This window comes from Microtus ochrogaster, chromosome 10, assembly GCF_000317375.1.
Source record: "Microtus ochrogaster isolate Prairie Vole_2 chromosome 10, MicOch1.0, whole genome shotgun sequence".
Lineage (NCBI taxonomy): Eukaryota > Metazoa > Chordata > Mammalia > Rodentia > Cricetidae > Microtus > Microtus ochrogaster.
Genome location: NC_022016.1, coordinates 49,409,725 through 49,422,303, shown reverse-complemented (window position 1 = coordinate 49,422,303; position 12,579 = coordinate 49,409,725). Strand labels below are relative to the sequence as shown.

Here is a 12,579-nt window from a genome sequence, read left to right as displayed (position 1 = left end):
AAAACAAAAACAAAAAAAAGAAGGCTCTTGGTAGCCTGGCCATGTTAACCTATAGGGCAGGCACTGCCTTCACTTTCTCTGCCCCAAATTCAAGCCCAGGGTCCTGCCTGCCCTGTTCTTGGGATCTTCAGACCCTCCCATGGCTCAGCGCCCCTCCATGGCCCCTATAGGGCTCTGCCTGACCTCCCTTGCTTATCTGTCTTCTGCCCTGGGCTTCTGGTCACCTGATTACTTTAGATAGGCTGGGGTGGGCCACATGCTTCCCAGAAGAACTGAGTCTCAAGCCAGACACCCTTCCCACAAGACTCCCACCCAGACTGAGTCCGGGAGGCCGTTCTCTTCCTTCCCACTACCACCATTAGCCAGAAAGCACAGCTAGTGTCTGTGGCTTGGCTTGGCTTTGTGTGCTCCCTGCCAGCCCTTGAAGATACAACCATGTCTGGTTCTTTTTCAGATCTGTCCTCCTCCCCCGGATAAACCACCATCTTCCCTTTGCCAGGGGGAGGACTGTAGTAAGGGACAGAATTTCATACAGGGCCCCGTCCTAAGGGAGCAGAGGGTTAAGGATGTGAATAGTACTTCTGGTTTTTTGAGACAGTGTCTCGAACTCACTATGTAGCTAAGGATGATCAGGAATTGGCTCTCCTGTCCCCATGTCTCCAGCGCTGGGATTATAGGTGTGTGCCATCCCACCTGGTTTACGTGGTGCTGAGGATTGAACCTGGGGCTTTATGCTTGCTAGGCTGGTTACTCTGCCAACTGAGTGGCATCTAGAAAGCGCTGGTAAGTTCAATGTCCTGGGCACCGTGGCAATGCCTGTAATCCTAGCAGAGAGATGCAGGCACAAGGATCAGGATTTCAAGGCCATCCTCGGCTACAAAGAGAGTTGAAGCTAGCCCAGGATATAAATGAGATACTGTCTAAAAAATAAAAAGGCCAAGGATGAGAATTTGGAATGGAGGTCTCCCTGTCTCCCTGTTCTGTTCTTTTTGTTTTCTTTCTTTTTTTTCTGTTTTTTTTTTTTTTGAGACAAGGTTTCTTCTGTAGCTTTGGAGCCTGTCCTGGAACTAGCTCTTGTAGACCAGGCTAACCTCGAACTCACAGAGATTCACCTGCCTCTGCCTACTGAGTGCTGGGATTAAAGGCGTGTGCCACCACCGCCCGGCCCCTTGCTCTGTTCTTGAGCAAAGCCCTTGGCCTCTCCCATCACAGCAAGGCAGAGGTACTCAGATGCGTTTGCCTAAGCCTGTTTCTAGCCCCACTGCCTCCAATGCAAAAGACCACAGAAAACAGGGTTTCCTTTTTCATGGCTTCAGTCAGGACTCTGAGGCTCAGGGCTGTGGAGTTCGCTCTTGTGTTAATTTACCCTGAAAGCTGTAGGGCAGCTCATGAACCTGACCTTGCCAACTGCAAAGCCTGCAATTTTTCCACCTTTCCACCCGCCCTGAGATGTACCTGGTAGGGGCCGTGACCGGTCACCGCAATAATACACAGAGATGGACATACCTACACACACATGCACCCACAGACTCACTGATACCCTCATACCCACTCCCACCCAGTCCCACACATTCTACCCCCTCATACATGTGCACTATGCATACACATAAATGCATACATACACATACCCTCATACCCACTCAATCCAGTCACACAAATTCAAACACACACACACACACACAAACACACACACATGTACACATGAATGCACGCACACACACATACACACTGACCAGTGAGTGGCCTCCCAAGGACACAGGACACAGGCTCCTCCTCAGGTGTACTGGGTTCACCTCCTGGGTGCTGGGTTCCAGGTTCCAGCTGGGTCAGTCACTCCTCCTTCAAGGACAACAGTGTGCAGTCCCGAAGGCGATCTCGCCTCATCCCGGCAGCGAGGGCTCTCAATGACATCTCTGTTCCTGCCACATTAGAGGAGGTGGGAGGAGGGCGGTGAACACTGGTGGCAAGGATATGGATGTTTTCATGTGTGGGGGCCCCAGCAACTGCAGTTAACCAAGTCAGGCCCAAGACGGGGCCTGAGCACTGTGCCTGCCTGAGCCCGGGGGATGTCGGGATACTCTAGGGAGACCAAGGCTGTTTTTCAGCGAGTGAGACTAATTCACAGCCACCATTGTGAGCACGGTCCTTGTGCCTCACAGGTAAGGAAGGACCCGTTCCATCCTCATCTTCACTCTGGAAAGGAGTGAGGGGCCACTGTTGCCACTGCACATACGGGTCCCGAGAGGCTCAGCGCAAACAGGAGCCCCACCTAACATCGCTACACTAGGTGATAGGCGCGGGTCTGGGGCTGCATAACCCCATCTCTGGGAACCCACCCTAGACTGCTTCCCAGAGAACACACACAGAAGGGGCGGCCTGCATCAGTGTTGGGCTTTGACCGAAACCCGAGAGGTTAAGGAAGGTTCCGCCCACAGAGCGGAGAACTTGCCCTGGGTTTTGACCCTGCCTCCTACTGTGCGCCGCCTTTGGTCACACAGGGGTCCTCTACCTCAGTCACACTCACAGACTCCACTGGGGACTATGGCTCCCCTCACATTAACTGTCTTGTTTGGGAGCAGGGCTGGGAAGTGTCGGAGGGTCAGGACCTTTTACTGTTTACTTACACATCCCTCTCTGTCTCTCCCAGGGTGTAAGAGCTGTTATCGGGAAGAATGCTGCCCCCTCAACCCCTCATTGCAATGCCTCCCCTCTTTGCCGTGCTTCCAAGCTCCTCCCTGGATAAGACAAGGAAAACAAATCTCCCAGCAGAAAAAGCCACAAATAAGCAACTGCGGCCAGGGTTACTGCAACCCACGAAAGCCGTTCGTCTTCCACGGGGCTGGGACATAGCCTGGTAGGAAATGTTCCTGCCTAAAGTGTATGAAGCAGCCTTGGGTTCAGTCCCCAACACTGCATAAACCGTGTGTACACCCGGGAGCCGGAAGCGAGAGGACCGGAAGTTAAAGATCGTCATTGGCTACATACTGAGTTTGAGTACGGCCTGGGCTACATGAGAACCCTGTCTCAAAAATTATAAATAAATAAGAGCCGGATGATGGTGGCGCACGCCTTTAATCCCAGCACTCGGGAGGCAGAGGCAGGGGGGTCTCTGGGAGATCGGAATCCAGCTGGGAAAAAAGAGATAGTTCCAAAACAGACACAAAAACCATAAAAAAAACCACTCATTAAAAAAAAAATTAAAAAACCCAAAAAAAAAAATATATAAATAAATAATGCGATAGGGGTTGGCAAGCTGGCTCAGCAGGTAAAGGCACTTGCTGCCAAGCCTGATGATCTGAGTTCAATCCCTGGGACCCACAGGATGGATGGAGAGTGACAACTTCTGGAAGTTGTCCTCTAACCTCTACACACGTGACCATCATGCGTACTCACAAAATAAATAGTTAAATTAAAAAGTTAAATGAAATTTTAAAAAGCCCCAACTTTCCAAAACATTGGGTCTGATTCAAACTACAGATAACTGGCCATCATATCGGCCAGTGTAGTCTTCACCCTCTGGGACTATTCCCTTCTGCTCTCTTCCCCACATGACAACCCGGCAGGTTTAAGAGCTCTGATTTGTGGGAAACTTCTTGGGTCTCCTACTAGCTCAGCGTATATCAGCGCGGCAATTCTACCTCTGTCCAGCAGGCGGCGATAGCAGTGAGTTGTAGGTTAGACTGCAGAACCCGAGATTCTAAGGATTTTTCTGCCCCGGAAAACAGTCATTCTATGGTCTCTGTTTTTTTCTCTGGGTTAAATATCTTCCATTTCAACAGTCCTTAAGGTGGGCTGGACGGAGCCGGTTATGTTTATAATGCGCTGGTATTGAAAGTATGTACCAGGCTGGAGAGATGGCTCAGTGATTAAGAGCACTGGCTGCTCTTCCAGAGGACTGGTGTTCAATTCTCAGCACCCACATGGCAGCTCACAAGTGTCTGTGTAACTCCAGTTCCAGGGGGATCTGACACCTTCACGCAAATGCACGTTAAATATTTTTTTTTTTTAAAAGAAGGTATTTACCCGCACACTCGGCTCAGAATGGCATTTTTTTGTTTTAATCTCAGACAGGTACCTGAATTCTGTCATCACTACCTGGACCAAAGAGGAAAATTTCCTTCTGTTTCAACAGTCCCCTAACGCCTCCTCATCCCCACACCCTCTGTGAGAACTCAAGGAGGCAGCTGCTAGCCTGAACACTGTGGAGGCCACTGCCATCTCCTCTACAAACGGGGAAACTGAGGACCGAGAGAGCCTCAGACCACGCACAGAGGAGAAGCTTGTGACTGTCTTTCTGATGGGTGCAGAGCAGGGTAGAGCAACAGCAAAGAGAACTGCACAGCATAAAATAACCAGCTGGTGACCCTCAAGCGGACCCCAGGCTGCAGGCTCCCCCCACCCCGGTTTCTCCTTTAGTGCCCGGCTGCCAGGACAGTACTGTTCCCTGTTCATAAAGCACACCGGGTTCAGAGCTACTCTGAGCTACTTACTGAAAACAGGATGCAGGCGAGATGGCTCAGCACGTAAGAGCCTGATGACCCAAGTTCGAATCCTGGGACCCATAGTGGAGCGAACCGACGCCCAGAAGTCATCCTCTCTGTCTGTCTGTCTGTTTCTCTCTCTCTTACATGCACACACAAATGTACCCATGCACACACATGTGCACAGACACATCATATATATAATAATACTAACGCCCACCCCCGCACACACACATCATATATATAATAACTAATGCCCCACCCCCGCACACACACATCATATATATAATAACTAATGCCCCCCTACATCATATATATAATACTAACGCCCACCCCCGCACACACACATCATATATATAACTAACGCTCCACCCCCGCACAGACATATATAATAATACTAACGCCCCACCCCCGCAACACACATAATATATATAATACTAATGCCCAACCCCTGCACACACACATCATATATATAATAACTAACGCTCCACCCCTGCACAGACACATCATATATATAATAATACTAACGCCCCACCCCCGCACACACATAATATATATAACTAACGCCCCACCCCCGCACACACACATCATATATATAATAACTAACGCCCCACCCCCGCACACACACATCATATATAAAATAATACTAACGCCCCACCCCCGCACACACACATCATATACATAATAATACTAACGTCCCACCCCCGCACACACATCATATATATAATAATACTAATGCCCCACCCCCATAGGACATATGTATTGGTGTGCAGGTGGAGGACAGAGCTTAACTTTGGATATCATTCCTCAATGCCATCCACCTGTTTTATGAGCAGGGTCAGCTGTTGGCCTGAAGTTCACAAACAGACTAGAGTGGCTGGCAGCCAACGAACCAGAGGGATCTTCTAGTTTCTCTGCCTCTCCAACTATGGGCTTATAATCAAGCCCCCAGCTTTTTATGTGGGTGCTGGGGGAGGGATTCAAACTCAGGTTCTTATGCTTGTGTGGCAAACAGCTTACTGACTGAGCCATCTCTCTAGCCCCCCTAACTGTCTTTAGATTTATTTATTTTATGTGTGCGAGAGTTTTGATTGTATGTTGATGCTAACCGGTACCCAGAGCGGTCAGAAGCGGGTATCAGATCTCCTGGGATTGGAGTTGTGGATGGCTGTGAGCCACCATGTGGATGCTGTAACCAAACCTGGGTCCTCTAAAAGAACAACCAGTGCTCTGAGCCACTGAGTCACCTCCCCAGCCTGTTTTGTTTGAAGAAACATGGTCTGCTGGGAACGGCAAAGCGCTCTGACAGTTCCAGTTACTCTAGAGGCTGAAGCGCGATTGCTACAAGTTTGGGTCCAGCCTGGTCTTTATATGTAGCCCAGGCTGGCTTTTAACTCCACCCCCTGCCTCAGTTTCCCCAGTGCTGGGGTTTCTGACCTGTGCACTGTGCCTGACATGATCTGGATTTGGCTTTCTGCCTCTCCTGCCTTTCCTGAGGACATGGCAGGCTCAAGTGCTTACTGTGGATGGCTTATGTTGAGAAAAGCTTGCTGGCCCAGTGCTTCTCAACCTAGAGGTCACGACCCCTTTGGGGGTTGAAGGACTCTTTCACAGGGGTTGGGTATCAGCTATCCTGCATAGCAAATATTTACATTATGATCCATAACAACAAAATTCTAGCTATGGAGTAGCAACTAAAATATTTTTGTGGTTGGGGGGGTCACCACAACACGAGGAACTGCATTGAAGGGTCGCAGCATTAGGAAGGCTTTGGAGCACCTGTGTGGAGGGAGGGTGTGCCAGCTCTTTATCTAGATAGGCCACTCTTTCTGGGAGCCCCTTGTCTTGATCTGTGGTCTCATGGCTGTGCCTGTTCATGGGGTCATAGTGTAGACCCCTAATAGCTGGAACCCTGGCCTGGGAGGGAGAAGTCCTGGATTCAGACCTTACCTTTGTCGCTCACTTGCTGTGTCTAGAGGGCAGCTTTCTCTCGCTGGGAATGACCAGCCAGGACCCAGTGACCTTCTTCCTCTCAGCCTTCTACCTTAAGACTTCAGACGTCCTGAGTGGCTCAGGACATGGCCCCTCACCCTCCTCAAGCTGGCTGGCCTCCCACATCCTCCATTCCAGAAAGAGCACACCCCCTGTTTCCTGCCCGAGTCAGGACCTGGCAGGTCTGGGCTGCAGAGAGGACAAGAGAGAGGCCAACCCCAGCCTCTGAAGCTGCCCGCGGTGAGCACTGGATGGCTGCCAGTCACAATAGGCCTCAAGATACAGAGGGGCGTTTGTCCGGGGACTTGCAGCCTCGTGTAAACCTGTGCTCTGGCTTTGGCAAGCCACCTCCTTTTCTCCACACCCTCTTGGGCGGCAGTAGCAGCTTCTGCTTGGCTGTGAGGTGGGAGAGGAATTCTGGGTAGAACCCTCAGTAAGGCTGGGAGTCAGGCAAGGAAAGGGGTGGGAAGAAAGGCTGGGCATCATTTGTGTAGGGCACAGCTGGGTAGAGAGAAGGTGGGGATGGTGAAGGCAGGAAATGCTCTGGGCATGGCCAGGGTTGGTAAAGAGGGCCAGAGACTGGTTCTAGACTCTCATTGGCAAGATTAGGAACTATGGGTACAGAACCCTTCTCTTCCAGACTTGGTTCTCTCGGCTGTAAAATGGGGCGATTGAGAGGACCCCATTAAATGAAGTGATCTGAGAATACCCAGTGGGGTATAGGAAAGAAGATACAGTGAACACCTAGAGGGGGATAGAAAAGATGACAAAGTTTGGACTCAGACAGATTTAGGTCTAAACGCTACCACTCAACTGGTGGAGTGTCTGCGTGGCATACACAAGGCTGTGGATATGGCTCCCCAGCCCAGAATAAGCTGGGCATGGTGCAGCTCTGCAATCCCAGCACACAGGAGGTGGAAGTATAAGGAGCAGGAGTTCAAGACCATCCTGGCTACACAGCAGGTCTGAAATCAGCCTGCCTACATGGGACCCCCATCTGGACAAAACAGAGTGCTAGTTCCTTGTCTTGCTGTGTCAAAACCCTTGACCAAGCCAACTTAAGGGTTATTGTGGCTCACAGGTATTGAGGGCACAGTCCGTAGAGGTGGCAGAAGAGGTGGCTGGTCGTGTCTAGAGTGAGGAAGGAAAGGGGGTAGCGGCTGCTGGTACCCAGACAGCATTTTCCATTGTTATCCCAGGGCACCCGGTTGGTGCTGATGGTTGCATTTAGGATGGGCTTTCCTCACTTTAATTATGCTAATCTAGGAACGTCCTCACAGACAGGCCAGGAGGCTTGTTTCTTGAATGACTCCATATCCTGTCAATACGACAGTCTGTAGTACCCTTCACACTTCCAAAGACTTATTTAGTAATATGGGGGGGGGGACACACTTTATTCCACTTAAAAAGTATCCCCCCATTTTAGTTTTTTCTTTTGAGGCAAAGTCTCATTTTGTAAAGTTGGGCCTGAAATTCACAAGCCCCCTGCCCCAGCCTCCAAAGTGCTGGGGTATCAGGTGTGAGCCACTACACTTGCTGTTCCCCATCCCTGATTTTAAGATCTCACTGAAGGGCCTCAAAATATTGTGGACCTCCCTGCTGTGCCAGGTGGCCCCCACACAGGTTCAGGATTCTCTAGGTGCCAGTCTGTCTGTCCACTTCTGCTGGACCCCATGTCCTTCAAGCTTCCGCACTTTCGGCAGAGCCGAGCTCGAGGCCCTGGTTGGCGATACTGTCCTTCCTTCTGTGTGGTACATATTCTGTTTGTTCCCGAGGCTGCATACATCCTAGAGGCTGATGGTGTACCAGGAATCTCAGACATGGGGGGGGGTATCCAGGTGTGCCCAGGGTCTAGGTATATATTAGACTGTCAAGAACTTGGGGGGCGGGGTGTGAGCACTCAGCATCAGCTGCTCCTTTCAGCTCCTTGGTGCCAACCACCGTGTGCGAGGCCTCCCACTCAGGTCTGTCTGAAGCCCCGTCACACCCCTTTCCATCCTAAAAACACTTAGGTTCAGAAAGGCTGAGTGACTCGTCCTGTCCACAGGTATCAGAGCAGGACCCAGATGCTGCCTTCTGCTTCCCAGCGCCCCCAGCAGCTCCCTGAGCATGCTGGAGAGAATGTGGGAGACAGTCTGAGCTCTGGGCAAGCATACTGGGCCCAGGAGAGCTTGGGTTGATGCCCTGGTTGTGCCAGGGTGCTGAGCAGGGGAAGTGTCCTGTCACCGCATGTTTTTGTGAACCTGGCTGGCCGCAAGTATGGGGGAACCTTGGCCAAGAGGGGCTGTTGCTAAACAGACTCATGGGGACTTCATTTCCTTACCAAGAAACCCAGAGCCACATCTGTTCACCGCAAACCGTAGAGCTGCAGAGCTGGGGACCGGACTCTGTCCATTCAGGGACCTTTGAGTGCTTATGAGGGAGACACTCAGCCACCAGAGGATGAAGGGGTGGGAGGTAGGAGGCCCTGGGCCCGAAGTTTCCCTTAGGGGCTTACATCCTCTTCCAGATGGTACCCAGCTCTTCTGCTGACGGAGCAGGCATCGTTTTGTACAGCAAAGGGAGGAAGAGCCGCCAGGGGCTCTCCTGTGGGAATGGAGACTGGGGTCCAGAGAACTGAACACTCAGGAGGGGGAAGGGGACTGTCTGGGCTGGAATCCTGGACTGTAGGAAAGGAGAGGGCAGCTCAGCACCAGGATTTGTCAGTTTCTGCTTCCTGACTGGATGCAATGTGACCAGCCTCCTCATAGTCCTCCTCAGTGACTTCCACAGAGATGAACCGCAACCTTCAACTGTGAGCCACAATAAACTCTTTTCTCCTAAAGCTGCCTTTGTGTTTTTATTTTTTATTTTTGTTTTTTGAGACAGGGTTTCTCTGTAGCTTTGGAGCCTGTCCTGGACCCAGCTCTTGTAGACCAGGCTGGGCTTGAACTCACAGAGACCCGCCTGCCTCTGCCTCCAGAGGGCTGGGATTAAAGGTGTGCACCACCACTGTCCAGCTTGTTTTTATTTTTAATCAGGGTGTTCTTATCATAGCAACAGGGCAGTAGCTGAGATATTGTGGGCTTGTTGTCTGAGTAAAATGACTTTTTAAAAAATTTTTTGTAAAAAAGCCCCTAGCCATCAGAAACTACAATGAACAGACTCCCTTCCCTCCCCAACCTGTTGGAAGGTCTCTACACTCCCGGCTTGCTTTCCAATCAAGACAAATGAGAGCTGGGGGTGTTGCTTAGTCAAGCACTTGCCTCAAGAACATGAGGACCCAGGAGAAAGGCCGGGCGTGGCGGAGCATATATGTCATTTCAGAGATGGGGAGTTGGGTAGTGGAGATAGGTGGAGCCCTGGAATCACCTAGGCCAGCTAGGATTTGCTGTTTGCCTATGTGGTGAAGTTTCAGGCCGATTGGAGACCGTGCCTCAAACAGATGGTGGAAGGTATTTGAGGACCAACACCCGGGGCAGGTTGTTCTGACCTCCATATGCATGTACCATGTGCACCCCACCCTAAACACACACATGCACACACGCGCACACACACAAAACCAGCTTGGACTCTAAGGTAAGGGAAGAAGAGGGAGGGAGGCCAAGTTATCCAGGGTCAAATATGTACAAGACTAAGAAAAAATAATTTAATCGAATGTCCTCCTTCCTTCCTGCTGCCAACTTGGAGTTACATAATTGAATTTCTCCAGGTATCCTCTTCTCCCTGCCCCCAGACCCAGCTTCCGAGCAAACACAGCAGCCAGAGAGGGAGGACAGACAAGGAGGCAGGAGTGAAGACCGAACTCTGGGTGCCCAACCCACCTGGAAGAACACAGACAAGTCCCATGGCCATGTGACCATGAGGAAATTCAGATGGACTCTTTCAGGACACTTGGTTTTCCCAGCAGGGTGTTGCCCAGCTCCTGACTGTCCTGTGTTCTGTCCTCCATAGCCTGGTGTGTGGTGATAGGGACAGCTTCGGAATTGGTCCTGAGTTCGAATTCTGGTCTAGCCATGTCCCCTGGGTTATAACCTCCTTAAACCCCTCCATTACCATCGGTTGGCTTGTGCCTTCTCTTCAGCGATTACTCTTAATAACAAGGGGCATGACTTAGCCTTAGCTGGACACCAGGCCTGGCAGTCTTAAGTCACCTAGCCAGGTGCACTGACCCCTAGTGGAGGGCTGAAGAAGTCCTAGACTCTCACTCTAGTTAGGAGCCAGTCTCCCCAGGGACTTGTCTTCACCTCTCCCGAGTCCCCTCTTGCAGCAGCTGGCCTATGGGCATGCCAGCTCTGTCTGCCCTGTTGTCCTTATTCTCAGAGAACAAACCTGCCTCAGTCATCACCACCTTGCAGCACCCAGCCTGGAGCTGCCTCGTGGAAGGTTCTGGAAAGAGCAAAGGAAGCAAAGCCTTGTGGACACACACAGCCAGACCTGCTTGGACAAAGGTGAGTGCCCAAGGTCAGGCGAGAGCCAGCGGTGCCTCTGTCACCTTGATGCAGATGAGGAACCTCACAGCTTCAGAACCCTGAGCTTCTATTTTGCCTGAACTCAAACAAGGGCAATTACACTGGCTGTAGTAGGACGAGTCTTCAATTCCAGCACTTGGGAGGCAGAAACAGGAGGATCTCTGTCAATTCCAGACCTGCCTGGTCTATAAAGCAAGTTCCAGGACAGTCAGGACTGTTACTCTGAGAAACCCTGTCTCAAAAAACCAAAACCAAAACAACTACAGCAGAACATAAAACAGGAACTGGACCTGGGTGTTGTAGCGCCCGTGCCACTACAGGTCTGTACGTGAGCCTTGGGCTAGGGACCTGGAGATTCGAACACATAAAGACACATAGACAGGATCACAGGTCATCCTTGAAACAAGAATGACCACTTTATTGTACTCAAGGGCAGTTTATATAGGGCTCTGGCCACGCCCCAGCTCTCGGGATCTTTCAGCTGTGGATCCATCAGAACCCACTCCCCTGCCATCAGGGTCTCGTGCTCAGAGCAGCTGCAGGCTGCTCGGAGCAGAGGAAAACCAGTTGTTTACAAAAAATTCAGGGTCTGGTGGTCTGCAATCCCCAACAGGGTGTGGTGGTACATGATCTTAATCCTAGCACTTGTGGATTGGAGATAGGAGGATCAGAAGTTCAAAGCCAGCCTCCGCTATATAGTGAGTTTGAGGTCTTGCCTCAAAGCTGGAAAGATGGCCCAGTAAATACAGACACTTGCCTACAAGCCTGACAACCTGACTCCAACCCCCAGAACCCACAAGAAGGGAGGAGAGAACCAGCTCCCCACATGTGTGCCACAGCACATGGACCCCTCCAAAATAAGTAAATGTAATAAAACATTACGAACAACAACATCAAAAGGGGGCTCCATGGGTATTCCCAATTCAGCAATCCCACAGATGGCATGTGTTAAACTAAGTGGGTCACACACACCAAAACAAAAGTCAGGGATCTGGGAAAGGGACAGACAGGGAGGAGGGCAGGTTGAAAGGGGATGAGACAGAGAAAGATAAGAAGGGATGGGAAAGAGATGGGGGGGCAGGAAAGAGCAGCCAGAATGTATTAGTAGAAGTATGAGATTGTCAAGGAACTAACTTAATCCAACAAAGGAAACCTGCATCCTGCACTGGGAAGCTAACCCAGTCAGTGAAGTGCTTGCCTGACTTCACACCCTAGAACCCATGTAAAGACCATGCATGTGTAGTGGTGGCGCACACCTTTATTGCCAGCACTTGGGAGGCAGGGGCAGGCAGGTCTCTGTGAGTTCAAAGACTGCCTGGTTTACAGAGCTAGTTCCAGGACAGCCAGGGCTACACAGAGAAACCCTGTGTCAAAAAACAAAACAAACCAACAAAAGAGCCACGTCTGTCGCTGGCCTTAGTCCCAGTGCTGGGGAAGTGGAGACAGGAGACTATTGGGGCCTCACCTGGTCAGCCAGCCTGGTCTAATTGGTGCGCTCCAGGCAATGAGGGATGCATGGTGGTGTGTGCGTGTTATCCCAGCCCTCAGGTGTTACAGAGTATTTAACTAGGCAAAGATGTGCTATATTTGTTTATGTTTCAGAATACTGATCTAACTGTGTAAAGGTGTGCTACATTTGTTTATGTTTCAGAATA

The 12,579-nt window shown here is 50.8% G+C and overlaps 1 protein-coding gene across 2 annotated transcripts in view; it reads right to left on the bottom strand.

Annotated features, from left to right (window-relative positions):
- The window catches only part of Ncmap (non-compact myelin associated protein), a 34,190-nt gene that overhangs the window by 11,849 nt on the left and 9,762 nt on the right, over positions 1–12,579 (bottom strand). For both annotated transcript variants that reach the window (XM_026782385.1, XM_005353050.3), the window contains exon 2: positions 1,734–1,919. The gene's annotated coding sequence lies outside the window, so the exon portion shown is untranslated. The remainder of the gene's footprint in view (positions 1–1,733; positions 1,920–12,579) is intronic.